The following is a 17,541-nucleotide window of genomic DNA, read 5'->3' as shown; positions in this document are numbered from 1 at the left end:
ATTTTCAGTCGGACAAAAAATAGGCTTCAAAAAATGTATGGAAATGATGTTCTTTCAAAAAATGGGTTCTTTCCTTTTAAACTGCAAACCAAATGAAAAAGTGATTTCTGAAACACATGCAATGTGTGGCGTATTTATCAAAACATACACGTTTTTTCTGGGAGTAATTCAGGCAAACAATAGAGTTTTTGACGGCTAAGGCCAGACCCAAAAGATCATATTTTTGGCCCCACTTAACCAAGTTTTTTCAGAAAAAGATAAGTGCAAATATGTTTCGGGCTTAGCCTAGTAACTGACGAAAAAGGAGAGAATCTGGGTTAAAACCCAATAGACCTTCATCATTTTGTAGAAAAAGAGCATAAACTTGGGTTAAGCCCATGACAAAATGTTATTCTTATATTGTAAAAAAATTGGTTTTTTTTTAAAGATAAATTCCAGGATTAAAAGTTAATTTTGATTATGTAAACAAACTCTTGTAAATCAAAACTGCGTAAACTTTTTATAAATAAGTCAAGTTTAGTTAAGGACGTTCTAAAAAACGTATCAAACGGATTAACCTGGACCATGTGTAAGTCAAGCATGAACAAATTTATTTATCCCAAACTTTTAAAAGATTTTTTACCTTTACAAAAACTAACATTATACTTATGTATAAAAGGAACTAATTATATCCGGATATTAAAAATACGAACCTAAATACCCTATATGTAAAGGGGAGATATTCAATTCTTTTCAAAAAATGATATGCAAAATGATAGACTTTCTTTCGGGAAATAAACACCAGATAAACAGTTCATGCAAATACTCACACATTGGAATTCGAAGGTCAACCGTATAGTACAGATCCTTCATACTAGAGTGCTTAACACCTTCCCTAGGGGATCTGTCACGACCCAGCTAGGGGCCGCGATGGGTACCAGGGGCTAACCACCGAGCACCGCTCGCTCTATTACTCCCTTTACTCGGTCAATGCCCTAATTATCAAATTTCGCTTAAAGCGTGGAAAAGATCATAATTTATATGAAAACATAAATACTTTTGTATATAGAAAGGTTTAGTACATCAAAATAATGAGTGCACATATACATGAGGGCTGTGAGACCATGCTACCCACACTACGCATCTACGAGCCTCTACTGACATACTATACAATGGACGGAACAAGACTCCGTCATGCCCAATATATATATACATATGCACCCAAAAGAGAAATCATAAGCACCTCCGAACAATGGAGTGCTCTCAACAGTTGGCAGGTCCTAAGTATCTGGATCAAGCTCGCCTCTCTGTCTACCTGTGGGCATGAACACAACGTCCAAGAGAAAGGACGTCAGTACGAATGTTGTACTGAGTATGAGAGGCATAAACAATGAAGAAGGATAACAATAATATAGTGAGAGTATCAATAGGAACATCCGAATCTGAATAATAATCATAAGAGAGAAGAAATGCATGCTGTCTTACTCATACTTATCATGATATCATGAATGCATAACATGCAAGCTGCCCGTCCATGTCGGCACGGTGTGATCATCAATAATATAAGCCCATGTCCAGGCCTCCCGCGTCCGGGGTACCATCTGATGCCGCCCACTAGTGGTGTCTGCCCATGCCCGAAGGTCATGGTGTATCCGTATAGCTGCCCGCCTTGGCGGTGACTGCCCGGCCAACTAGGCACGATGTGAAATGCTCATGATATTCTCCATGCAAAATACTCATAATAATATGCTCATCATGAAATACTTATCTTATCATAATATATGTATAAGGCTCAAGGTCAACTTTACTCTATCGGGGTGACGTAAGGTCGTGATCCCCCGATTACATTATGGAGCCCTTATGGACATTCTGCCTCACCTTGAAAGGTCTAGTACATAAGGTGAGTGTAGGCAAGGAATAACATCCTCACATCGTATAACTTATCTCATGTAGACATTTAACTTTTTGGAATGTAGGAGCTCATGGAAAGATAGTAATTCGGACTATAAGATTCATGCCATTGGAAAGAAAGGACTAGCCTCACATACCTTGTCGCTTAGCTAAGTTGTCGTCCACTTATTCTCCTTCGATACCACGTCGTCACCTTCATGAGATAATTCGTAGTACATTAGTTAATCGACTATGAGAACGCATCGTTATCCCTAGAGAAAATTAGGCGGCATTTCCTTTGAGTTTAACACTTATATCATGACCTATACACCATTTGTAACATATTCATAATTATAACGCGTCAACTTCTATGATTCCATCCAACTACCATTCCATAGTGACACCATTTACTCAATCATGACCCATTTCTATATTCTTCTATATTTCAAGTATGTGAACCTTTCAATACTTCAAACAACATGAATTTGTCGTGGAACTTACCTTGAATGATGGTTGAACAATCTTGAGTTGAAATGCTTCACTTAGACAAAACCCTAGTTCCACCTTCTTTGGAATTTCTTCACTTAGATGATCCTTTATTGTGTTCCTACACTTGATTCCATGAAATTAGTGTTGTTGGTCTTGATATCCCCTTTAATTCTCTTGAATTCTTGTGGAGGAAATATTTGGAGAGTTCTAGAAGTCTCTTGAGTTGTCTTGATGAATAATGAAATGAAATGAGCTTAAGTCCCTTTTAAAAATCACAAAATCTGATCTTTAATGAATTCTTGTCGGGATGAACAGTGGTCGTAAACCACCATTTACGGACCGTATTTTGATTTACGGTCCATCCACTGTGGTCGTTTTTAAGCATATGAAAAACAGAAAGTTTTGGCTGAAGAACATGGTAGTTTACGACCTGGTATACGGGCCGTATTCTGGGTCGTATTTAACTATATTAATGCTGGACAGAAAGTTGATTCTTTTGGAACGATGGAATACGATTGCACTATACGGTCCGTAAATCACTTTACGGGCCGTATAGTGCCATATACGACCACTGGGTTGAAATTTTTTCCGCAACTTCCTTATTTCCAAAAATGCATAATTAGTCATTCCCGACTTAGTAAAAGATCATACACTCAAGCCCTTCATCGTTCTACTCATCACACAAGCACAGAAAGATTTCCGAGGTGTAACAGGATTACCAGAACCCCTACCTAGAACTTTGGATTAAGAAGGATTTTTCACGGTGTATGAATAAACCCTTCAAAACTATTTTTCCTAATTTCCTAAAAATTAGGTGGCGACTTTTTTAAAATAGAGTCCGAAAGAGCACCAACGATTTTAAAGTAGCTTTTCCGAGCGCTAACCCCGATCGCGAAAATGCGAACCGTTACAGATGGCGACTCTGTTGGAGACTTAAAGGTTCTAACCATAAGGATTCCAATATAATGTGGGTATATTTGCTACAACTGTTTATGTGTTTACTTTCCCATAATTATCATCTGTCATTGCATGCATATCATAACTCCGCCACTCCTGGCATTTATTTTACACTTTGTTCCAAAGGAAACTTTGCGGAGCAAGCGGTTCGTGGTCGTCCAACAGTCCTAACGGTTCAGCCCCAGTTGTCCGCTCGGGTTCCCAGTCTTTTGTGAAAAGCCGACTCTAGTAAAACTAGGATAGAGCTAAGCCAAATCCCTACTGAACTAGAGCATTCATACCTAGATGAGCTTTGGGTATCTCAGACCTACATAAAGCTCATTAAGAGAGACCACCCTGTGTTCGGACAGTCTATGACTCGAAGAGCACCGCATCTCATTTATGTGCTATGTGGAGGCATGTTTGGTGCCTATGTGATGAACATTTGACCCTGTGGGGATGGGGGAACCTTAACTGTGTTTTGTTTTGTAGATGTAAGGCCAAATTCGTTTTGACACAATTGTCGAGGCTCCGAATCTATCGAGAATTTAGTGGAAGTGGTTAGGTGATACTCACAAAAGATAATTAGTAGCACTCTAGGTCACCTACTGGCAATCATGACGATGAAGGGTCGTCCAGAACTAATAGAGGTATTGGCCGGACATTGGGATGATAAGGAAATGTTGTTCCGCTTTGGCGATATTGAGATGACTCTAACTTTGGAGGAGATTAGGGATGCCATAGACAGTAACGGAACCTGTCTAAGGAGACGACACAAAATCGATCACAACCTGTTATTTCCACAGAGGCTCACAGTTGGCCAAATCATGAAGTTTCTTGCACTAACTGAGGCGCCCTGGGCACGAGGACCCACTGTAGCCTTTAGAGACCTGCATCGGAGATTTGGGGATGTCACCAGCTATACTCTGTATCAGAGGGAGTTTAAGAGTAGAGAAGAGTGGGAAGCTGTTAGACCTTTGGCGTTCGCTATAGCCTTGCTAGGCACTACGGTGTTTCCCAAGGACGAATCGTTGGCTATAGACACCCGAGTGATCTACTTAGCCCACTCTATCTTCTACGGTATAACCAAGAAGCAGGAAACGAGGTATTTTGACCTGGCAGACATTGTTTGGGCTTTAAATGCTGGAATCGCTTTCGATACTTCCAAGGATGTCGCATGTTACTACAATGGTGGATTATCGAACACATCAATATGGCTAAGGAAGACCAGTATCTGAGCAATCACAACAAGATAGACCACCTTACAAATTATTGCCCGAACCTTGGTTACAAGTCCAAGGGGCGTGGGCCAGCATTTTTGAGGAGCTGACTAAAGATAAGGTCCAGTGGATGTTTCCCGACTTCATATCGAAAATTATGGTGGTTCAGGGTGAGAATTGTCCTATTGTGCCATTTGCAGGGGTTCGAGCAATCCGTCCTTATTATCCATCTCGGGTTTTAACGCAATTTGGTAGGAGGCAAGTGATACCTCAGGTAGGAAATCTTGAGCAGTTCATTATTGAGCACACAGAGCAGAAGATCAAGAATGTCGGGGTGATCCTCAGAGAATGGAATGATCGCGTGAGTTGGGGTCTAGATACTTTAGCTCCAGACAAATTCGAGGCAGGGTGTGACCCAGGGTATCATGAATGGCTACAGGGATACTTGGCCTATGCATCTATCCCAAGGCCCATACTTCCTCACGATGCCCAAGAAGAAGAGTTTCTGAAGGAATGTTTGGAAAGCACAGATGACCACTTAGCCAAGATCTTAAAAGAAACAGATCCAGTGATAATCAGGATGGAGATGTACCAAGCACGACTTCTAATTCAGACCACCCTCCGGAGGGTGAAGAAGGCCAAGACAAGCCAGGCCTAGACATCAGCCGCTAGAGGAGAACCTTGCTTATTTACTACTTTATATCAAGCCCCATGTCGGCTTCATCATTTTTGTAATCCCTTCGGGGAAGATATTTTTATTTATTAACGAGTGATAATTTTTCAGGGCAATGGTTCACTTTCACAAATGGCACTTACATGTTTCAATCGATTAAGAGAGCCTTAACTTAAAAAGGCTTTAGGAACGCGAATAGTATAAATATCTGCAAATTACATGAATGCTTGCTACGTGTTTCACATGCCTGTTTGCTATGTATGTTGTCACATATTAAGACTTGAATACATTTGATCTGATGATCTAAACTACATAACAAAAGGAAAACCCCAAAAGCTTAAAACTTACCCAAATTTATCTCCGTAAAAGGTTGACTTACAATAGCAAACCAAGGAGAACAAGAAATGCGGACTCTGGGAGAGACAACTGAGATGCTGAGAGAAAAGGTATAACAGATGGAGAAGCACCTCCAATAAATAAGGAGGAAAATTGAGGAAGTGGACAGATTGCTAGAGATGGTTGGGAATTCGCCAGAGGGCATACCCCAGAACAACACTGTGGGAATGTCCTAGAAGGAGTAAAGGATTTGGTGCAAAGTTATATACCTTTAGAGAGAAGTCCCATGACGCCTAAAGAGGGAACTCCGAGAGGAGTAAATGGAAGCCAATGAGCCAAATCGGACCTGTGGGTGACAGACCCGAAAGAGGAGTCGGAGCCTCAACAGAAAGCCTCTGAACCGATCCAGGAAGGGGAACCTGAAGAGAAAGACGAAGAGCCTCAGGATATCGAGGAGGAAGAATTAGATCCCATTGACATAGAGGCTAAGGGAGATAAAGATCCATTTGAGGTGTTTCCTGAGTTTGCTGAGAAAGAACCAATGAGGAATCTGACTACTATGCCCTAACCAACGAGGGATCTGACTTCTATGCACCCTCACCCATGCTGTTACCTACAACCTCCACTATGGCGTCCGATAATTTTGGAAGGGAAGGCCCTTCTGAACCCATATGGTGGGGAGTAGCTTTTAAAGCCCATTCCTCTCCGTTCAGAGTGGCTCCATAGCCTATCACCTGTAAGGAGGCATACGAAAGGATGGTTGCCACAGGAGTGTCTTGCACCACTAGGGTCAGGTTGCCACCACCCGAGTTGGTATTCGCATACAAAAGGTGCCCTTTCCACCGCAACCAGGCCTGTCATACTTTGAATGAGTGTCTGGGGTTAAGGAGAAGAATTTGTAGCCTGATTGATGATAGGATCATTGGGACTTTGTGGGTTCCACAAACCCTATTAGTTCATGACCCTATTATCCCTGGAGAAGGGGTCACCACTGTCACGACCCGACTAGGGGCCGCGACGGGTACCCGGAATTTAATACTCTTTTATCAATTTTACATACCAATTGTAGGAAAATCATATTTAATCAAAACATAAATACTTTATATACATTTGCCTCTTGGCCATCAAAATAATATACATACATATGAAAACATCTTGTGAGACCATCTAACCCACACTGCGTATCTACGAGCCTCTATTAACATAATGAATACATAGACGGAACAAGACTCCGTCATGCCCCAAAATATGCATCTATGAATGTACATCAAAAGAATAGCCATAAGCACCTCCGAACAATGGAGTGCTATCTATCAGCTGACAGCTACTGAGGACCTGGGCCAAGTTCTCCTCCCTGTCTACCTGTGGGCATGAACACAGCGTCCGAGGAAAGGACGTCAGTACGAATATGTACCGAGTATGAGAGGCATACATAATGAAAGGAAACATCAATAATATGGGGATAACATCAACATGAGACATCTGGATCTGACTGATAATTATAAATGAAGTAATGCATGCTATTTTACTCATATTCATCATCATAACATGTATGCATCATATGCAAGCTGCCCGTCCATGTCGGAACGGTGTGATAATCAATAACATTAGCCCGCGTCCAGGCCTCCCGCGTTCGGGGTACCATCTCATGCCGCTCACTAGTGGTGTCTGCCCACGCCCGTAGGTCGTGGTGTATCCGTATCGTCGCCCGCCGAAGCGGTGTCTGCCCGGCCAACTAGGCCCAGTGTGAATGCAATCATGACATGCTTAATGTAAATACTCATAGTAATATGTTTATCATAAAATACTTATCTTATCATAATGCGTATATAAGACTCATGATCAACTTTACTCTATCGGGGTGACGTATGGTCGTGATCCCCCAGTTACATTATGGAATCATTATGGACATTTGGCCTCACCTTGAAAGGACTAGTACATAAGGTGAGTGTAGGCAAGGAATAACATCATCATCATTCTAGTGTCATCATATCGTATAACTCATCTCATATAGACATTCATAGGTATAAGCTTTTAACTTCTTAGAATGTAAGAACTCATGGAAGGAATAGGGATTCAAGATAAAAGATTCATGCCATTAGAAATAAGGACTAGCCTCACATACCTTGGTCGTTTAGCTGAGATATCGCTCACTTGTTCTCCGTCGATATCACGTCGACCTTCATAAGAGAATTCGTATCAACATTAGTAAACTAACTTATAAGAACGCGTCGCTAATTCTAGGAGAAGTCGGACAACGCTTCCTTCGCTCATACCACTTTTCTCATGTTTTACATTAACTCCCAACATTCATAATATTACTCGCAATATCATAATCGACAATCGTCATTTACGTACATTTGGCAAAATCCACCATTTTCCTCCAATTTTCCCTTATTTCTACTTCTAGCTCATCCTTGCGTTTTCATGCATTTAATGCTTGTTTCATGATATAAACATCATTTATAACATATTAGTACTCACAACACTTCAATATTCATAGTTCAATTCCACTATCATTCATTTATGTCACTATTCACTCAATAATGACCCATTTCTATGTTCTTCTACATTTCAAGTGTCTAAGCTTTCCAATACTTCAAACAACATGGAATAATCATGAAACTTACCTTGGATGATGGTTGAACAATCCTTAAGTTGAAATACTTCAATTAGCCAAAACCCTAGTTCCACCCTTTGTGGGATTTCTTGACTTAGATGATCCTTTGTTGTGTTCTTATACTTGATTTCATGAATTTGGTGTTGAAAATCTTAGGTTTCCTTGGATTTTCTTGATATTCTTAGAGTTGAAGTGTTGAAGAACACTCTAGAGCCTTCTTGAAGTGTTTGGAGGAAAAATGACGTGAGATAGGCTTAAGTTCCCTTTTAATAATTCAAAATCTAGCAGAAATTCCCGTCGATGATGAACTGGAACCATTACAGACTTTCTTCCCAGACGAGAAAGTGATGGCCATGGAAGAAGAGGTGGAAGAACCATACTCAGGCTGGAGATTATTCTTCGATGGAGCAGTCAACTACAAATAATCAGGCATTGGAGCGGTGTTGATATAAGAAACAGGGCAACACTATCCAATGGCCGCAAAACTCAACGTCAGATGTACCAACAACATGGCGGAATATGAAGCATGTATCCTCTGTCTCAGGATGGCGTCTGACATGAACATACAAGAGTTGGTAGTAATCGGGAATTCGGATTTGCTCATAAATCAAGTAAAAGGAAATTGGGCAACCAAAAATGATAAGATACCCCATATGTGAATCTAGTACAAAGATTGTGCGGGAGATTCAAGAGTATTGACTTCAAGCATACTCCAAGGGCTCATAAAGAGTTCGCAAACGCATTGGCTACAATAGCATCTATGATCGAGCACCCTGAGAGTACCCACATTGATCCATTAGATATCACACTGAGAGAAGAATAGGCTCAGTGCACCAATGTCGAGGTCGAGCCAGATAGCCAACCCTAATATGCCGACATGAAGGCCTACTTGGATAAAGAAAAGTATCCCCCAGAGAGTTCAGCAAATCAAAAGAAGACCATCATGAGGTTAGCTAATGGTTTCTTCTTGAACAAAGAAGTGTTTTACAAAAAGACCCCTGACCTTGGGTTGCTCAGGTGTGTGGACGCCGAGGAGGCTACAAATTTCTAAAATAGGTGCAGGCAGAGGCATACGGTCCCAATATTAATGGATTCATCCTTGCTAAGAAAATCTTGAGGACGGGATATTGTTGGATGACCGTGGAGTATGACTCTTGTAAATTCGTAAAAAAGTGCCATCAGTGTCAGAAACATGGGGATCTTATCAATGTTCTCCCCACAGAATTACATGTAATGAGCTCGCCCTGGCCTTTCGTGGAATGGGGAATGGACGTCATAGGACCATCGAGCCTTGGGCATCCAACGGACATCGATTCATCTTAGTCGCCATAGATTACTTTAGTAAATAGGTGGAGGAAACTTCCTACAAATCAGTGATCAAGAAAGTCGTGGCCGACTTCATCAAAAACAATCTAATATGTTATTTCGGTGTGCTGGAATCCATCATCACCGAAAATGGTGCCAATTTGAATAGCCATTTGATGAAAGATATTTGTGAGAAATTCAAAATCACCCATAGAAATTCTACCGCCTATCGGCCACAGATGAATGGAGCTGTAGAGGCTGCCAACAAGAATATCAAAAGAATCCTGAGAAAAATGGTCGACAACTACAAGAATTGGTATGAACAGTTGCCTTATGCTCTGTTGGGATATAGAATGACGACCCGAACTTCCACTGCAGTCTATGGTACTGAAGTGGTCATACCCATAGAAGTGGAAACCCTTTCACTCAGGATCATCCAAGAGGCAGAGCTAAAAGATGCAAAATGGGTTAGAAATCATTATGAACAACTGGACATGGTAGAGGAAAAGAGAATGGTGGCAGTCTGTCACAGATAGCTTTACAGACAAAAGATGTCCCAAGCCTTCAACAAGCGGCTCAGAAGCCGACTCTTCCAGATCGGACAACTTGTACTCAAATGAGTCTTCCCTCACCAAGAGGAATATAAAGGGAAATTCGCGCCGAACTGGCAAGGACCATACATGGTCAGGAAAGTACTTTCAGGAGGAGCCGTAGTCCTAGCTGAGATGGACGGACAAGAGTGGCCCAAAGCCATCAATACAGACGCGCTCAAGAGATACTACGTTTAGGATCCCATTTGCTGGTCATCGCATTATTATTTCCTTATAATCGTACCTTTTGCTTGTAATCATACTCTGTAATGTAATAGGAGAAAACAAATCATCTATGTAATGAACTACACAGTGACCTGAATTTCCCACAGTGGGATACGTCAATAGTCCATACCTGACCCTATCGCTTTATTAGTGAAACCAAAACTCAATTACTTTATTCCGAATTACGTTCGACCTGAATTCCTACCGTGACAGGATATGTAGGCGCTCTCGAGCTCGGTCGTCACAAAAGAAAAACAGAGAAACCTTTAGGAAACTACAAAGACAATAAGTTGGGAAAAGTCAACAAGATCAAGCTTGTAAGGGTGTAACGCCCTAAATTTATTATTGGTATTTAAATAATCTTTCTCTTGTAGTAAAGACTTTTTATTATTTTTCTTGAGTTTAAAATTTTAGTTTTTGTTTGGAAAAAAAATAAAATAAAATTTGGACTTGTCATATTTTTTTTTGTATCTTGAAGCCCATAGTTGGACCCATTTGATAAAAATGGGTACTACCTTCTACCTGAATGAAAAAAAAAACCATTTCCTTTCACTCCCACTCTCTACTTGTTGTTCTTCTTCTTCTCCTAAACCCCCATTAGAAATCCCAATCCACCTAAGTTACTCTCCAACCATCATGAAGATCTTTCAAGTTGTCATGCTTTTAATTTATTTTGGAAGGCTGCCACCAAGAATCAAATAAGTTAAGCCTTGTTTTGAAAATCCTAGGTTTTGGGTTTTTGAAGAAGTTCAATCAATCTTGTGGTAAGCTTGTTATTCCGCATATTTTGGCTGAAATATTCAAGTTTTTGTTAGAGATTTTGAAACCTTGAAGTAAGGAAATTTAATCCCGTTTTTGAATTGGCAGCAGTTAGTATTCTGATCATAACGTTTTATCTATAAGTTGGAATTTGGTGATTCAAAAGGTTGTGGAAAGATAATAAAATTATCCAGAACTTTAATGTTTTGAAAAAATCCTAATTCCTCTATTTACTATGTCAAAAATGGGCTGCAAGGCAGGACATAGCTGCTATCCAGACATTTTTCTACTTAAAAATTTGCAATAATGGTGAACCATTTAGCCCCGTTTTTGTTCGTCATGATTTAGCTTCTATATCGTTAAACTATAGACCTTCAGTGAGTATTCCATTGTGTATTTAAGTTACAAGTGGCTCTTGTAAAAGCTAAGTAAGTCGATATAATTGTTTGAACGTTGCTTTGGGGATTGTGACTTCTTGTTGTTTTTCTTTGAGCTTTAGAGGCACTAAAGCTCCAAGTTTTGCACATATTCTTGAATTTCACATTTTATTTAGGTGAAGTATTTTGAATATCTTAAGCTTTGGTAAAACTTGTCTTTACTTTAATTTGCTATACTATTCGGTTATTGCTAGTTAAATTCTTATTTCGCTATGTTTAATTGAGTATGAATACTTTGAGTCACTCGGCAACTTTGAATATCTTTTGGTATCATGTGGAATGCTTTTCTAAGACAAACTAACTCGCCCACATATACGGATTGCTTCAGCATTATTGCATTCTCATTGGGGCTTTGTCCTTCTTGTGATAGTGACTTTGTCACTTATATTGGCATGCCTCTTGAGATTATTCGGATCTTGTCCCATCTTGACTTTGGATTCACATTTCATCTTAATTATGGATCTTGGTCCATCTTAAGTATGAATGGGGAAGCCACTTTCAACATGTTCTTGATTCTCTTGATTATTGGGTGACGACCCTACTTGATTTTAGACTCCGGTCCTTCTTATTATTCGATTATGCTTTGATGTAATTGCATGATGTATGTGTTGATCGAAATTAACCAAATGGTGAACTTTCTTGGATTTGCTTTAGAAAGCTTCTTGATATTTGAGATTTTGAATATTGATATCTTGAACTATTTTAAGATTTGATATTTTATTTTCTTGAAAGGATTGTACCTTCATTTAGTTCTTGATGGTGATTTTGACAAACTTATTCCTAGAATTTATTCTTGTACTCATTACATTATATTTTTATTTTTAGTGTTAGTTAAGTTTATGTGCCACAAAGCTTTATGCTTAGCGATAGTTTGTTACTATCGTAGGTGATGTTCCGAAGGAGACTTGAGGATGGCCATTTGAAGTAGACTCTTTGGATGCTTAGATCAAGATCACATTTGCATGATCACATTCATTTTGTATACTTTTGGGGACTTGTACGTGATCCATGTGATACACTTAGATATGCACTTTTGAATGAAAGTTTGGTTATGATGCTAATATTTTGTAACTTAGTTTTGATGAATGACTTGACTATTTGGGAGTGTCCATGCTCAAGTCTTGTAATATTTTAAATTCAGTATTTGTATTGAACTTGGGAACTTAACTAGTTTGTATTTGAGATTGGGAGTTCAATTTCATGCTTGGTATGAGCCTTGGATGTTTTAGCATGAAAAATATTTCTCCACTACGTGTTTGATAAATTTTAAAGTGTTGATTTAACTCAAAATAGGTGTTGTCCATTTGTATGATTGGATATTTCTATTTTTTTAGGAGGTTTCTTTTAGATCCTATTATGTTGATATGTCGTATTTGGAAACTTATTCATATGGGACTATTTCCGCTACCACATTATAAAGTTATTGTTTTAAATTTGTTTCTTCTACATTTTGTGGTACGCTCGAATACATATGTGTTTATTATTTTGTTCTACTCGTGAACATGTTGTCAAATAAATTTTATCCTTAAATTTAGTTATTAGTCTATTTTGCAAAAATACTTTCGGGGCGAATATTTAATTTAGCTAGTATGGATAAATTTCAATTAGTAGCATCCTCCCTGGGGGGGTTGCTACAAAGTGTCAGCACAAGAATCAGACAGCATCAACCCTACACTAGGGCAGAATTTTTGAGCGGACCTCAAAAATTCCTGCATAGCAAGACAAGACAAAGGTCACTCAGAGCAAGTCCTGAAACCAGGGTAGAACTTTTGAGAAAGATCTCAAAAATTCTACCAGTATGAAAGTCAGCAATCATACCTCCGGGAATGACCAGAGAACCTCGTTCGAAGAAAACACACGTCATGACACATAAAATGAAACAAACATTTACTTTAAGGAAAAAATAACATGCGTTTTATAAATTTTTACTTTGAATTTTCAAAAAAAATATAGCATAATTACATCCCAAAAACATCTCTCGAAATACTGAGCTCAAGAGGGTTCGAAGGAGCATCAGGAAGAGACAGTAGGCGGGAAGACAACAACGCTGATCGGCTTCTTAGGAAACTCACAATTTTTCTATGGATGCAGGTTTTTCTTTTACAGGACAGCAGACACACCACCAACCAGCTTCCTTACAGCAAAGGCGGAAGGCAAAACTCAGCCCAGCAAAGAGAGACCAAAAGGGTCACAACAAAAATGGGTAATAAAGACACCTCTAGCCGCAAGGGTCACAGAGCAAATCAGCGTAAAAACGAATCCGACCAAAGGGTCAAACAAAGAGAGAACAACAAAGATATACCAAACCAAGAGGGACATGACTGACGAGCATAAAGATATATACAACTATAAGGGTCATGACAAGGATGAAAGGGCATATCCGGCCGCAGGGTTCAATAGCCAATACAATGGATGAAAGAAAGATTATCCAACCACAAGGGCCATATTTGTCATCTGCATTCCAAGAGGGCCATTCATTTACTTTGCCGAGAGGGCCATTAATTTATTTAAATTGCCGAGAGGGTCATTCATACAAATGTCCAAGAGGGCTATCCATTCAAACAAGCCAAGAGGGCCATTCATTCAAACAAGCCAAGAGGGCCATTCATTAAAACAAGCCAAAAAGGCTATTCATTCAAATTGCCGAGAGGGTCATTCATTTATTTGAATTGCCAAGAGGGCCATTCATTCATACAAATAAGCCAAGAGGGCCATTCATTTAAACAAGCCAAGAGGGCCATTCATATCAAATTGCCAACAGGGCCATTCCTTCAAACTGCCAAGAGGGCCATTCATTCAAACTGCCAAGAGGGCCATTCATATCAAATTTATGAGAGGGCCATTTATACAAACAGCCAAGAGGGCCATTCATCTAAAATTCCACGAAAGATATCTGCATATTGTCAAATCCAAAGAGAAGGCACGCAGCCGCCAGAAAGAAGCCGACTTGCTGAACCAGATCAAGACAAATTGCGAAGCAAACATTGAACTTTTTCTTACGTAGCGGGTCAAAATAAGGTGCCCATGAGAGTGAAGCTCTCCGGCCAGGATTTGGAAGCCATCCGAACTCAGACTAAGCCACATTTTGTCTTGTTTTTATTTTCTTTTCTGAAAAATTGCGATCGGTCTGACACACACAAGGAAATCTGAAAGTATTCCTGCATAAGGGGCATATTATTCTGCAGCAAGTCGAACTACATGTGACCTAATTTCCCGAGATCAGGGATATGTTGGCGAACTCAAGACCAAAGGGTCGGTCACATTCCAACAATCGTCTCGAAAAACCCCAGTCACAACACTAAGGGTCTTAGGATTTTCCTTCTGAATCACTTAAAAGTCTTTAGTTGAGTCGAAGTACAAGTGGCCTGAATTCTCATATAACCTGAGATATGTAGGAAACCCAAAGACCAGGATCCAGCCACGTATGTGAAAATTGCCTAAAAGATAAAGGGTGAAATGAGTCGGGTCAGTCAAAAATTAGGATTAGCCAAATTTCGTTGCACAGGAATGGTCCCGCCATCCCTGAACACCGAAGGGACAATTTTTGACACCAAATTTTTGACCTCCCATAATTTACTTTAATTACTCAGAGTCATTGGAAAATAAGTAAAATAAGCTATTCACCTTAAAGGGTTTAAATAATTTTTATAAATTTTTCAGAACAACATTTTGCTCCTTTAAATTGATGAAAGGTTTTTCATGACATCACAAAGTTGTTTAGAAATTAATTGGTATTTTTATGACATTTCTGAGATACTTATTTGATTTAATCAAAGAGAAAAAGGGCATTTTGTTGTAAAATAATAATCATTATTTAATTATTAAATTTTCAAAAAATCAAAATTAGCAAATATTTTATTCCCTTTAATCCATGAAGTTTCAGTAATTTGAATAATTGACCATTTCACTGTTTAATCTTTAATTTTTGCATAATTGTTTGATTTATCAAAATTTATTTATAATTATCTATAAATGTTTTAATTAGTTAATTAAGTGGTCCTTATTGCAAATTGATGTTTAAAGTATTGAATTATTTTGTTATGGCCACAATTAACTTGACCAATTCATTGTTAAGGGAAATTGGGGTCATTTAGTAAAATTAGTCTCTTAATGACCTTGATTGAAATAACCAAATTCATTGGCTTAAATCAATCAAGGTCATTAATGCAATTAATTTTTTAAACGTGCTATTAGGCTAAATGTGGCCATAATTGAAATAACCAGCTAAAGTAAAATCAATTAAGGCTAAATTTGGCCATAATTGAAGTAATTAGTTGGATCAGAATCCATTAGGGCCATGTTAGCAATTTTAGGCCCATTAAAGCAATTTGGCAATTTTTTAAACTATTTTAATAAAATAATTATGTCCTAATTTTTTCTATAATTAAAATATCATCAATTGATCTTTACTTTATTATCTTTTTATATATGTACCAGGTTATATATGTACCAGGTGTACATATATATATATATATATATATATATATATATATATATATATATATATATATATATATATATATATATGTATACACGAGTTATACATAAACATGTATACACTTAGTATACATATATATGTATACAAAAAGGGAAGGGCTAGCTTTAGATTTCTTAAGGTCTCGACCAAGTCCAGCCCAAACCAGGCTGAGACCCGGCCCAACCTTTAATAACAGATAAAGGGAGTATACCCTTCCCTTTTATTTCATTAAAAAAAAAAAAAGGAAACCCTTCCCCTTACCCCCCCCCCCCCCCCCCCCCCTTTCCCCCTTTCTCTCTCTATCATTTTCTACGCAACCCTAGCACTGCCTCGTGCTTTCCCTCTTCTCTCTCTTCCAAAAATGGCAAAAAGTCAGGGTTTAGCAGATGTACATAGCTTTACATGTCCATTGTAGTGAAAACATTAAATGTTTCACTCGATTTCGCTAATTATTATCCGAACACGGTAAGGAAATCGTCTTTTACTTTATTTTGCTTTATTGTTCTATAATTTACCTGCTTTATTGTTGTACCTTGCTTAATTTCCATTGGTTGGGGTTGAAAGGCCTAAATCGAACCAAATGAGGTTCAGATCTGGGCGTTCATGTGTTTAAGAAGTCATGTGAGATGTAGATTCGATTTAAAGGTTCATTTTAAGGGAAATATGTTTGTCCCAAATTGGTGTCTTTGGAGGGTTGAACAAATTTTGGGGTTCTATAAATAGAACCCCAACCCCATCACAAAAGGAGGTCCTTTTGGAGAGAAAAGTCTGAGTTTTGAAAGTTTTAAGTTTTTAAAAGAGTTTCAGAGGTCAAAAAATTGGAGAAAATTAAAAGAAAGGCTGAAAACATCGGATTTCAAGCCTCTTTAGCAAAACAATTTAAGACTTCACTAGTTTCAGGTTTTTTCTGAGTTTAAAAAAATTATTTTTCTTTTGTTTTGTGTCTTTGTGGCTGAGTGTGGTCTTGGAAGCACAAAAGGGCTTTCAAATTCATTTTTGACCAAGGCTGCACTATTAAAAGATAATATTCTATCCTTGACTTACTTTTTATTGCTGAGCAGCTAGTCTCTATGATGATACCTTGTTTATGTTAGTTGGTTGCTGTGTTGCCTTTGGTTCAAGTAAATAAATGTACTGTTTGGGTGATGTTACGGTTCATTAGCTTGTTTAGATATGGAGATTACTTCCTTTATTTTCAAAGTATATGTTTGACATTAGTAAGTAGATGTTGATATAGACTGAGTGTAAGAGGTTCAAATAATATATTGTTTGTTTAGATATGGTTGAAACAGACTTCATGTGCTCTGTTAGGTGTTGAGGTTTCCTATTTTTGCTATTCAATATTTAAATATGATAAGAATGTGATTATATGAGTCATGATAGTAATTTTGTGAACTTCTAAATCAACATTGATCTTATTTGAATGCAGTAGAATATAAAAGTAATGTGATTGTTACACCTTGGAAGATTCTCCCTTTGCGTACAATGAATAGACGAACGAAGAATACGAGTATACGATATTTTAATAAGAGAGGAATGACGTTTGACGACCCTAATTAAGATTTCAAAGACATTTGAGATAAGAGAAGAAAGTTTGCCGAGAGA

This window comes from Lycium barbarum, chromosome 9 (genome assembly GCF_019175385.1).
Source record: "Lycium barbarum isolate Lr01 chromosome 9, ASM1917538v2, whole genome shotgun sequence".
Classification (NCBI taxonomy): Eukaryota; Viridiplantae; Streptophyta; class Magnoliopsida; order Solanales; family Solanaceae; genus Lycium; species Lycium barbarum.
The sequence above is the reverse complement of the archived record's forward strand: the minus strand, read 5'-3'. Positions refer to the sequence as shown.